Genomic DNA, 11888 nt, shown 5'->3' on the forward strand with positions numbered 1-11888 from the left:
CCCTTTCTCCCTTCCCAAACCATAAAAGTCTAAGGTATGTTATGTCCTTTCCGTTTTATTGAAAACTATATGTATCTCGAACATCGTACTTTAGTTTTTCAAAACATAAACGACAAAAAGTGTATAATAAATATAAAATTCCGTCTAACTGTAATGAACTATTGAAAATAATTATCATTAAGTCCAGGAAGCTAGGTGGTGTAAGTATTTTTTTTCCTTTAATTTTTATTACAAAAAACTGTTTTATTATACTGGACTTTTAATATATGATTGAAAATTCACAAGCATTATTAGAAAAACTATAGGAAAAAAAATTTAAAAAAATAATGTTTTTCAAATGAAAGTAATGATCAACGTTCTTACAAAACACGATAAACTAACAAGGGACATTTTTTCAGTAAATTCATTTGAATTTTTTTTAACAAATTTCTAAGCCATTGAAAGAGAAGCAGTTTTATTCCCTTTTTTAGGGGGCTTTTAAATAAAGATAATCTCTAGTAATGGTTTAATAATTTAAGTTTGGATCCCCTTTTAAAGACTCGTGGCTATAGTTTTTAAGAAAAAGAAATACTTGTATTTTTAGTTTAACTCGTAATTTCTATTTGTATGATGGGTCAAAACAATAATAAAAGAGGCTCTCGTGGCACATCCATCAATATATACAAAGAAAAAAAATGAAATACTCAATCTTGAAAAAAGAAATAAGAGTTATTTGAAAGAATGTGAGCTCAAAATGGTAAGTACAATGTGCAAATCCACATATGAAGATGAACAACAGGGAGTTAAAATGAATAAGGATGGTTACCAAACACACTTTAAAGCAAAGGTGTCAGAAAAGATTGATACCGAAGGGAACTTTGAAAATGATAAGCTGGACATAGAGTTCAAGAAGTGCATGGAGTGCAAGGAGACTAAAGAGTGCAAGGACCTGGACAAGTTTGACTGCCAAGAGAATATTGTGGAATATTTTCAACTGGAAGTAGAAAATGAGTTACAGATTAATGACGACTATGATGAAAACAATAACAGAAACCCAGAGCAAAACAGTAACGTTAACAAAACGGCATACATAACCAATGAACTATGTGAAGACAAAGGCCGAGGCTCTTACAAAACACAGATTTTTAGTACACAGCCTGATAGCAGTCAATCGGCCTTTAATAAGCCTTCTCTGAATGTTTGTTTTTTGTCCAAAAAAGTACAAGATTTTCAAAATGATTAAACAATAGTAAGTCAAACAATACATGGCGCCTCACGTCCTCCTCCAGTGATTGAAAGATATGAGAACTTTGAAAATGATAAGCTTAACATGAAGTTCAAGGAGTGCATGGACATTAAATAGTGCATGTAACGTCAAGAGTGCATGGACACTCAAGAGTGCAAGGACATGGAAAAGGTTGACTGCCAAGAGAATATGGTGGAATATTTTTGACTGGAAGTATAAAATGAGTTCCAGATTAATGACGCCTATGCTGAAAACAATAAAAGACACCTAGAACAAAAAAGTAACGTTAACAAAACGGTATACATAGCCAATTAATGATGTGAAGACAATTACCAGGGCTCTTACGAAACACATATTTATAGTACACAGCCTGAGAAAAATAAATCGGATTTTAATAAGCCTTCTCTGAATGTTGGTTTTTTGTCCAAAAAACTACAAGATTTTCAAAATGATCGGCCAAGTGTAATTCTAACAATACATGGCACCTCACTGACTAATCAAGTGGACACACTTATTTATGAAATCAAGTATTGACACTTAGACCTACTGAGGCTGACAAAATCTTAACAACCGCTCATGAAACGGGTATTTCAACGTTTAGACTCTGCAAGAACACAGTTCCAGCTTATCCTCTTGCAGATAGTATTTTTTTATTATATTCAGATAGTTTTCAATACTTACAAGACTACAAGGCCGATTGTTACCGTTATAGCAGAAATAGTGGGGGACACTCAGTATCTGTACCCTCTTTTCACCAAAACTTCAGATAGCGAGTTAATCAACGGATGATTGAAGGCAAGATGGTTCATTTGAAGAGTTATATCTTTCAATATGAGCACTATGAATTGAACTGTTCCTTTGAGCACTGCCTGTATACAGTGATTCATTATGTTGTTACTTGTGACAGAAAATTCAGTTGTGACCCCCATGGACACCATACAAAGAAAAAAGGAACAACAGCTATCCCTTTTATTCATTCTGAGAAATATGTATTAATAATAGCCAAAAATGTAGCAAAAACCACAACAATGACGCCCCGAGAACATGTCGCTAACGAGTTGAGCAAGACAATGACTGAGCGGCAGAAAACTAGTCTAAGAAGTCAGCGGCAGGTAAAGGTTGCCTTTTCTTTGGCCAGAAAAAGCATGATATCCAAAGAAACATGAAACATGATTCCATATCTTATGACGGAAACTGATTTTGTTGTGACAGAAAATATTTTTGGGCAAGGAGAAGCAGCCGTCACCTGTATATAAGAATTTACCATCATAGAGATTGATTACTTTGTAAAACACGGTATCCCTATAGTGTTCTATTCTGATACCAAATATAACATTGGAAATTACTGGGTTTCAGCTCCGACATTCCAACATCCTGACTTTGAACAGAAGGGGACAACACCTATGATTCCATGTTCATTTTTACTTCACACATATAGATCAGTTGATTCGCACGAATAGTGAATTATAGTTCTCATGAATACAAAACCAAGCTTCAATTCACCGCACAAGAATTTTGTGAGTGAGAGAGAAAAGGGTAGAGAGGTTGCGAGAAAAAAAATATTTCCTCATATTCAGGCTGCTCATTGCTGGCTACACTATCGGATCAATGCAAAACATACACTTCAGAAAATGGGGGCATCTAAAGAAGACATCAAGGTAGTTCAAGAAGATATTCTTCAGTTGCTAAGATCAAAAAGTGAACATGAGTATTACCACATCAGAACTGACAGGCTCGTGAAATGGTCCGTCCCTGCATTTACCTACTTTCGAGATAATCTGGAATCTCACATATTGGAGTATGATTGTGTCTTCATCGTTTCCCAGATTCTTGATTTTAATCCAGTCTTTGGAATAACCAACAACACCAAAGAGTCATTCAATGCTGTGATGAAAAGAGTTATACAAAAAAAGCGAGATATATCAATGGACAGATGTATCTTGGGCCTTCTTTGTTTAAACGATGAATATTATACACACGTGTCTCTAGAATATAAGAGAATAGGAGATTATAGACTCCTTGAGAAGGCACATAAGGAAAACGTAGTTCATATCAAGCAGGAAGAAGATCCACTTTAATTGAGGATTGAAATGTTTCTGCGTATGGTCCAAGAAGTAGATGCATCAGATTCCTTGTGCGAAATAAATATGACAAGAGAATACCACCAGCACAGTGGTTTAGTTGACATAGCAGAAACTCGATTGAGAATGGGACATGTTACATTTTGCAACGAAAATCAAGTGTATCTTGTTTCAAATCTGACTAGAAAGAAGGTTAATGTTGTGACACCACGAACAGAAACAATCACTGTTAGAGGAAATAGAATTGTTACAAAGGGTGCTAAGAGGAATAGCTTGGTTGAAGTTTATGATTGTTCTTGTAATTTTGGAATCTATGCATGTCCTTGAAAACTATCATTTTTAAGATCTAGATGGCCTGCACTATTAACATAAAAATCATTTATACAGCTGAAAACACTCAAGAACGTGACTGGGAGACCTAAAAGGCAAGTGAGGCCTGGACTAAAAAGCTCAGTAATCATTCAGGACTGTTACACTATTCAACCTGATGCAGATTCTCTAGCAGCCAAGGACTTGTAGTCTACTTATGATAGTGATGATCAGAGTGAGTTGAGTTTTTCACCGTCAATTAATGAAACTGCGATAGCTGACTTGAAAAAAAGCAGGGAGCAGAATACAATAGAAACGGTTTACAGAAATGAAAAAAAAGAAATTATTGAAGTAGCGTCACTTAAAAAGAGTTCCAAACCCTAATCGAAAAGCGCTGAAGGGACTCATAATTCAAAAGTTGCAAAGCAAGTGGACGATTTACAGTTTGTGAAGACTGTTCGAAAAAGGCTGCACAGCCCCACTCACCTAGTGAAACCCCAAAACAGTGTAAGGAGACAGAATCTTCGTGTTGAAGCTAACCAGTCTATAAGTCTTACAGCCCGGTATCCTGGGTCCGCTTTTACAGGGCCCATAAGTGATTTGTATGACGAAGCAAAGCAATAGATCCATAATCTAACTAGACTTTTTGGATGAGTGGTAAACTAGACTTTGTGTGAGTTCGTATATATATCTTAGTTAGTAGAGTTGTGGAAATATACTGGTTGTTACTTGATTGATGTAAAGGGGTGGAATTTTATCTATATATTCAGTTACTAAATACTGAAGACTGATACTAGGCTCACACCTGGCATTGTTTCATACATCGTGAATCTTGTAACTTCTAGCTGTGCGTCAGCTAGAACTATCGATAGCTACTCTACTTTCAACTTGACAAGTATTGATGCTTTGAATACTTACCCAGATACGCCTAGAGAGAGTTTTAGTGATGTTTCGAATGATTGCAGTGTTTTGTTTGTTCCATTGTGTGTCAATATGTGTGATATAACGAATACGAAGTCAAAGAATCATTTCATTTTAGGAATATGTGATTTCTCAAAGAAAACTTTCTATCTTCTTGATAGCCAGAAGCCGTTAAACCACGCTCAGGGGAGGCTAGTTCCTTCCAACCTAAAAAGTCTGATGAAAGGAGTGGATAAACGCTATATATAACTTGAACTTGACTCGTGCAGAATAGCTCCACAAGTAGATTCTTCAAGCTGTGGGCTTCTTGTTATCAAATATGCCCAAGACTATACAAATGAAATAACAAATCTGGGAAGTGCAATGTCAATTTATCTTCCATCACCTTCTAAGTACAAGATGTCAAAAGGAAGATCTGTGCTCTCGCAGAGATTCATAGATTTATATAACGATGATACTGAAATGGTAAATAAGAATACTATTCAACTAATGAATAAACATAGAATCAAATTTGCGGTCCAGGTGCTTGAATCTCTTTTAATACAGGACAGAAGAGCCACTTGTTATAAATGTCGAAAACAGATGCCAGAAAACATGCAGCTCATATGTAAGAACTGTTAAGCAGTTGCATGTAGTGAATGCGAAGCAAGATCCTGTAGGTACTTCTGTAGGCTCTGCTGTGTCTAAATAGAAAAACATACACAAACACGCAGTCAGACATACCAACACACAGAGAGAGGCAAACACAGTCAGACACACAAAACAAAAACTTTGAAAATACGCTTGGGATCACCAAAAACGCTTAAAAGCACAAGCTAAACCACGAGACAGCAAGACTAAACATCCTGTATCATAGTTTATAAACGAAAAACTTATAAAACACACATAGAATTAGCAACACAACTAACACAGACACGATAAACCGAAAAAATCACAACTAGATATCCTAAATCATTCGTTCCAACAAAAACTTCCAGAAAACGCTTGTAAAAAACAATAAAGCTAAGACAGACATGATCAACCACGAAACAGAAAAAATAAATAACTTCTTCCAAAATACTCTTTGAAACACAAAGAGGGCTAACACTGACAAGCTAAACCAAGAGAGAGCACAACTTAAAATCCTAAATCTTACAGTTTCAAATAAAGAACTTCCAAAATACTAATGGAATCACCAGCCGAACTAAAAAAGACAAGCTAAACCTCGAAACATTGGATCTAAATACCATATATCAAACGTTTCAAACAAAAACTTCAAACACTTGGACTCTCCAACAAAGCTAACAAAGACATGCTAAACCACGAAACAGTGAAACTAAACATCCTAAATCTTACGTTTCAAACGAAAAACTTCCAAAACACACTTGGAAACACCAAAAAATCTAACACTGATGAGCCAAACCAAGAAACAGCAAATTAAGCAACTTCTTCCAAAATTTTCTTTGAAACACCAACAAAGGTTATACTGTCAAGCTATACCGAGAAATAGCACAATTAAACATCCTAAGTCATACTGTTTAAACGAAAAATTACCAAAATACACTTGGAAGCATCATTTTTAAAAAGAAAATGTCTGAAGATACATTAGGAATAATAGTTTGCTCCAGAGGGTAACTTGTGCCAGCCATTGAGTGCCATGGCGGAGTGATCCGTCTTTGAGTATCACGTTCTAGAAATCAAATAGCATGTTCCAACCGTTCTAATAGAAGCACATACAGACTGGACATCCACATGTCAAAAATCGCTTAATAGATGATGACTGGTCCCAGATGTTGACACTCGACAGGTACAGTGTGCCTTGCTGGCTTATTTTGTCACAAATCATCAACAGAAACGCTATTGTGAATTGTCTTTAAGTTTAAACGATGTAGTTAATAATTCTTTAATTATTATTAGAGTGGACACTTATCTGTGTGGTAGACCGGTACGACAATTGCCTGATTTAGTATTAAGTGTTAACTAAATTTTATTATAGAAAAACATTTTGAGATTCGTGGGCGTTGAGCTAAGGGGAATGTCACGTTCTACCACAGGAAATGGTATAGTAACACCTTTCAAATAAAAAAAAATGGTAGGTTTCTAGTGTTAATCCAAGACTGCTACCAGGTATTGGCGCAAAAATGGTGCTACATCAGTTACTAGAGGGGAAGCCTCTCTGGCGACAAATATTGTAATGGAATGCTGGCGCTTACCCCTACTGCTCCGTAAATATAGAGTTTGTTAGAACCTTTTTTACGGTATACAATGCTCCAGGGTATGGTAACGTGATTGAACGGTCAAACTTTTAAACTCTATACCAAGAATGCACCCACACTGAGTCACCACTTAACTCTCTAACTATCTCATCAGAGGGTAAACGGACCCCCTGTCTATGTAGTAAATGACGGTATGTCTCGCAACTCTTTTCCTACTGAAAATAATATAATCTCAGCCCTTCTTTAGGCTGCCGGACTCCACCTAGGCTAAAAAGTCCAAGATTATTAATCAACTTACTTCAAATGTATCATGCCAACTTACTTCGAATGAATCAGTTTTATGCCCTTTCTTTCAGCCCTCGACAATACGGACCAACCTTGTTATCTGAAAGTAGCTGTAGCTATGATGTGTCACCCGTAACTACGCAATTAAAACCTTTTGGTTTTAACAAAATACGTATTTAAAGAAATAAAAAATGGCGCAGACAATATTAAGAGATAATTTATCATTTCCACAGGTGTGAAAGAGATAATTAAATAACTCAAAAGAAAAGAAACAAAGAAAGACATTTATCTGAAGAAAAAACCCAGGACCAAAGGCTCCAACATCGAGGTATTGAAACGTCATAAAACACTTAAGTGATAATGACAGGTTTAAAATAACCCTTTCTCACATATATAATATTGATTTCAGTGCCCTATGAATAATGTGTTTTAATAATGTTTTTAAATTATTTATTAATAAAACTTGAATGTACAATAAAAAGTTTTTGTCTTTTAGATTCATTGTTCAAGGATGAATTTTCAATATATTTCACTCATGCTATTTAGCGATAATACAAGTTCATACTTTTTAAGAAGAGCAGACGGGCCCTTTCTAAGAAGAAACTGGATTCATATATCCCAGCCCTATCCTTCACAGCTTTAAGTAATATCAGAAGTGTAGTGCCCAAGGAGTAGTAATCTAGGTCCCAATGAAGCATTAGACAAAGGGACTAAAAAATAGGTACGAATTGCCCAAGATTGGATCACCTCTGCCTCTAAGCCAAGTGCTTTGCCTCTTGTCATAACACCAACACGTCACTCCTACCATCCATATGAACCATGCACTCCTAAGCAAACGTGCCCATTTTATAATGCAGTAATAAACCCGATTTGCACAACCAGCACTCCAGACTAGCCTTGACGACCGGTCTGAAACTCCTATCATCAGAGCTCATCAAACAAGCCACGAGAGAATTGTAAAACCCATCAAAAAGATGAATTTATGAGTGATTTAGACCAAACTTCGACCACCTCTCTATAGACAGCTTAATCGAGAAGAAGCAATATGTACTATTACCTTCTTAGCCCGAATGTGCTTTCCCTTTGCAAGTGTTAATGCTACCTCATGTGCTTTGCTTTGCTTATTGTGTTTTTTATATTTTAGGTGCTTGGGTCATAATAAAAGATTGAAATCAACTGCTAAATCTACTAAATTTGTTTTCATATAATTGATTCCAAGTTCACCATGAGTTGAAGTAATATCCATTTTTCTCTCCTCCGCCTCCCTCTACTCCCTCTCTTCTCGATTTTTCTTTTTGCAGGGTTATTAAGAGCTTTTTAGTTTGTAGTTTCTAGGTGCTTTTCTAATCGACAGTTTGTATTTATTGGTTATTTATTTTTCAGTTTGTCTTTATTCGTCGTAGACTATACTGTATTATGAAATTATTCGCTGTATTATGAAACTATTCAAATATTCTGGTAAGTGAGTGAGGTGAGATGAATATTGCAATACATGCAGGGAACATACAAACAGCATTAGGAAAAAACTAAATTTTTTACTCTAGAAATATATTTTATTCGCATATTATAGTATTTTTATTCCAGAAATCAAGATGATTTTACAATTATTATCATATATTTTTTTCAAACTGAAAGGGAACTGAAATAAGAAGTAAAAACTATGAAACAGAATCAAAGAATAGAACTTATGTTAAGTTGCAATAATGATTCATTACTAATTAGTATTTCTTATCCACGAATATAACATTTGATTTTAGTAGAGTTTTGAAGATTAGCTTTAGAATATTGCCAAATTTTGTTATATTCCACTTTTTTTCAACTGTGGTTCAGCACGGTTGATTCAATGTTCTCAAGCATTAGAATTTTATAATTCTTCATTTGTCTTCTTTTTTACACAAAGCTGTCAGGAGCTGAAAATTAACAACAGTAACGAACAAAAAAGAAACCGACAAAACAAATTTCGTTTTTATATCTAATTCAAAAGGAATGCCTAAGCTGAAATTCAAAGTGTCATTATTTTTCTTTTTATTGCTTACAGTTTGATTAAAGATTTATCGCTTACAGTTTACTTGGTAGTTGTGGTGGTGTTCCATCACTGGTACATTTTATTGTAGTTTGTTTTATAACTATTTAATTCATATTTTTTTAAATAATAATTAGAAACTTAAAAAACACAATACAAAATAAATATTACAAAAAGTGTCGAAGCAACTATTTTTGTAAGATGCAACTGGGATTTGTTAGCTACTAATTTATTACAAAGAAGTTAAAACTAAAGTCACTTATTAATTTAAAATTAACAAATTATAGTAAAAAAACATCTTTATTATCAGCGAGGTACAAAGTGTGTCTAAATCTTTTAAAACTGTTGACCTTGATTTATATATGAAAAACCTCCGGATCATCAAACAGAATATCTTTATTATTGAATCTTCTGCCTAGTTTGTCCTTTAAAAGTACTGTAAAGGTAATATACAGTAGCAAAAAGTCCTATAATCCATTGAAGATTATTTAGTTGTCGGTAAAAATGAAATGATCGATTATTTAGTCGTCGGTAAATTTTAGCCCATTTTCTCATATCGCCCCAACAAAACCCAGGTAGCACTAGTGGGCCAAGAAAGGGTCTTTCCTGCTCTATGCAAAAAATGTTTGCACGCATCACATACTTTTTCAAACACAATAATAATACCCAAGAACATAGCTATAAGATACCTCTTTGTCAGGTTGCAACCGACCCACGCGCCATAAATATTTTCTAGGTCGCAGTTCTCACTGACAGTTTGCAAAAAAAAACAAAGTAAATGCTGAATTATTTAGGTGTTTGTATAGTTTTTCCCAGTTTTTTTTATCACCCCAACCAAACACATGTTGCACTAGCGGGCATAGATTTTGTTTTTACATCTATGATCATTATATTTTTTAACGCATATCTTACATTTACAAAAAAACTAATACTCAAAAAAAACAGAGATATCAGGTAAAAATTTTGAAATGAGCACCCGTAAACCTCGATCGCCAGCGTCAATCGTCTTCATTTCTCCAATTTGTGAATGAAATAAAAACCTAAAGTCAGTCTGGCTAAGTGAGGTGTCGGTAAAGTTTAGAACATTTGCTCTGAACTAAAAAACACAACAACTGTAGAAGGCGAGTTCCCAAAACCGGTCTTTCATGCTCTGTGCAAAAATTGTTTGCATGCATCACATACTTTTTCAAACACAATAATAAGACCCAATAACAGAGCAATAAGATACCTCTTGGTCAGGGTGCAACCGACCCACGCGCCATAAATATTCTCTAGGACGCAGTTCTCCACTGACAGATTGCAAAAAACCACAAATGAACGGCTGGATTATTTAGTTGTCGGTAAATTTTAGCCCATTTTCTCATATCACCCCAACAAAACCCAGGTAGCACTAGTTGGCGAATGACTTGTCGGTACTTATATGTGAATAATGGTAGGTATCTCTTATCTAAGTATTTAAATATCTTGATTTCGCCCAAAGAACTGAGATATATTAAACAACTTGGGAATTTTGAAAAAATAAAAATCAACAGCAAGATTTGAGAGGCCGCGGTTCTCACTGTCAGTTTTCAACAAACAAATCATTAAATTATCGATTATTTAGTTGTCTGGATAATTGACACAAGGTTATAATCACACCACAACACCACCCTGGTATAAAGAATCTTCCAAGGCCGGGTCAATAAATCTATATACGTAAAATCTGAGAACTAAGCATATACAGAGTCTATCAAAATAATAGTACACCAGAGCAGAGAACCAAGATACCTCTTGGTCAGGTTGCAACCAACCCACGCGCCATAAATATTCTCTAGGATGCAGTTCTCCACTGACAGTTTGCAAAAAACCACAACTGAACTGCTGGATTATTTAGTTGTCGGTAAATTTTAGCCCATGGTCTCTTCTCCCGCCATCTACTGCCCTGTCTCTATAGTGTGCCTAGGTAGGGTCTTTCCTGCTCTGTTCAAAAATTGTTTGCACGCATCACATACTTTTTCAAACAAAATCCTAATACCCAAGTAGAGAGAAATAAGATACCTCTAGGACCAGTTGCAACCGACCCACGCGCCATAAATATTCTCTAGGACTCAGTTCTCCACTGACAGTTTCCAAAAAACCACAAATGACATGCTGGATTATTGAGTTGTCGGTAAATTTTAGCCCATTTTCTCATATCACCACAACAAAACCCAGGTAGCACTAGTGGGCCAAGAAAGGGTCTTTCCTGCTCTGTGCAAAAATTGTTTGCACGCATCACATACTTTTTCAAACAAAATAATAAGACCCACGAACAGAGCAATAAGATACCTCTTGGTCAGGTTGCAACCGACCCAAGAACCATAAATATTGTCTAGGACTCAATTCTCACTGACAGTTTGCAAAAAACCCCAAATGAAATGCTGGATTATTTAGTTGTCGGTAAATTTTAGCCCAATTTCTCATATCACCCAAGCAAAACCCAGGTAGCACGAGTGGGCCAAGTAAGGGTCTTTCCTGCTCTGTACAAAAATTGTTTGAACGCATCACATACTTTTTCAAACACAATAATAATACCAAAGAACAGAGCAATAAGATAACTCTTGGTCATGTTGCAACCGACCCAAGCGCCATAAATATTCTATAGGACTCAGTTCTCCACTGACAGTTTGCAAAAAACCACAAATGAAATGCTGGATTATTTAGTTGTCGGTAAATTTTAGCCCATTGTCTCATATCACCCCAACAAAACCCAGCTAGAACTAGTGGGCCAAATAAGGGTCTTTCCTGCTCTGTGAAAAAATTGTTTGCACGCATCACATACATATTCAAAAACAATAATAATACCCAAGAACAGAGCAAAAAGATACCTC

The 11888-nt window shown here is 35.5% G+C and overlaps 1 pseudogene; it reads left to right on the forward strand.

Moving 5' to 3' along the window:
* Positions 1–3315: 3315 nt before the first annotated feature.
* On the forward strand, positions 3316–5223 carry LOC148945441 (uncharacterized; annotated as a pseudogene).
* Positions 5224–11888: the final 6665 nt, after the last annotated feature.

Source organism: Artemia sp. Qi Xiang Cuo, chromosome 13 (genome assembly GCF_049724085.1).
Source record: "Artemia sp. Qi Xiang Cuo chromosome 13, ASM4972408v1, whole genome shotgun sequence".
NCBI lineage: Eukaryota > Metazoa > Arthropoda > Branchiopoda > Anostraca > Artemiidae > Artemia > Artemia sp. Qi Xiang Cuo.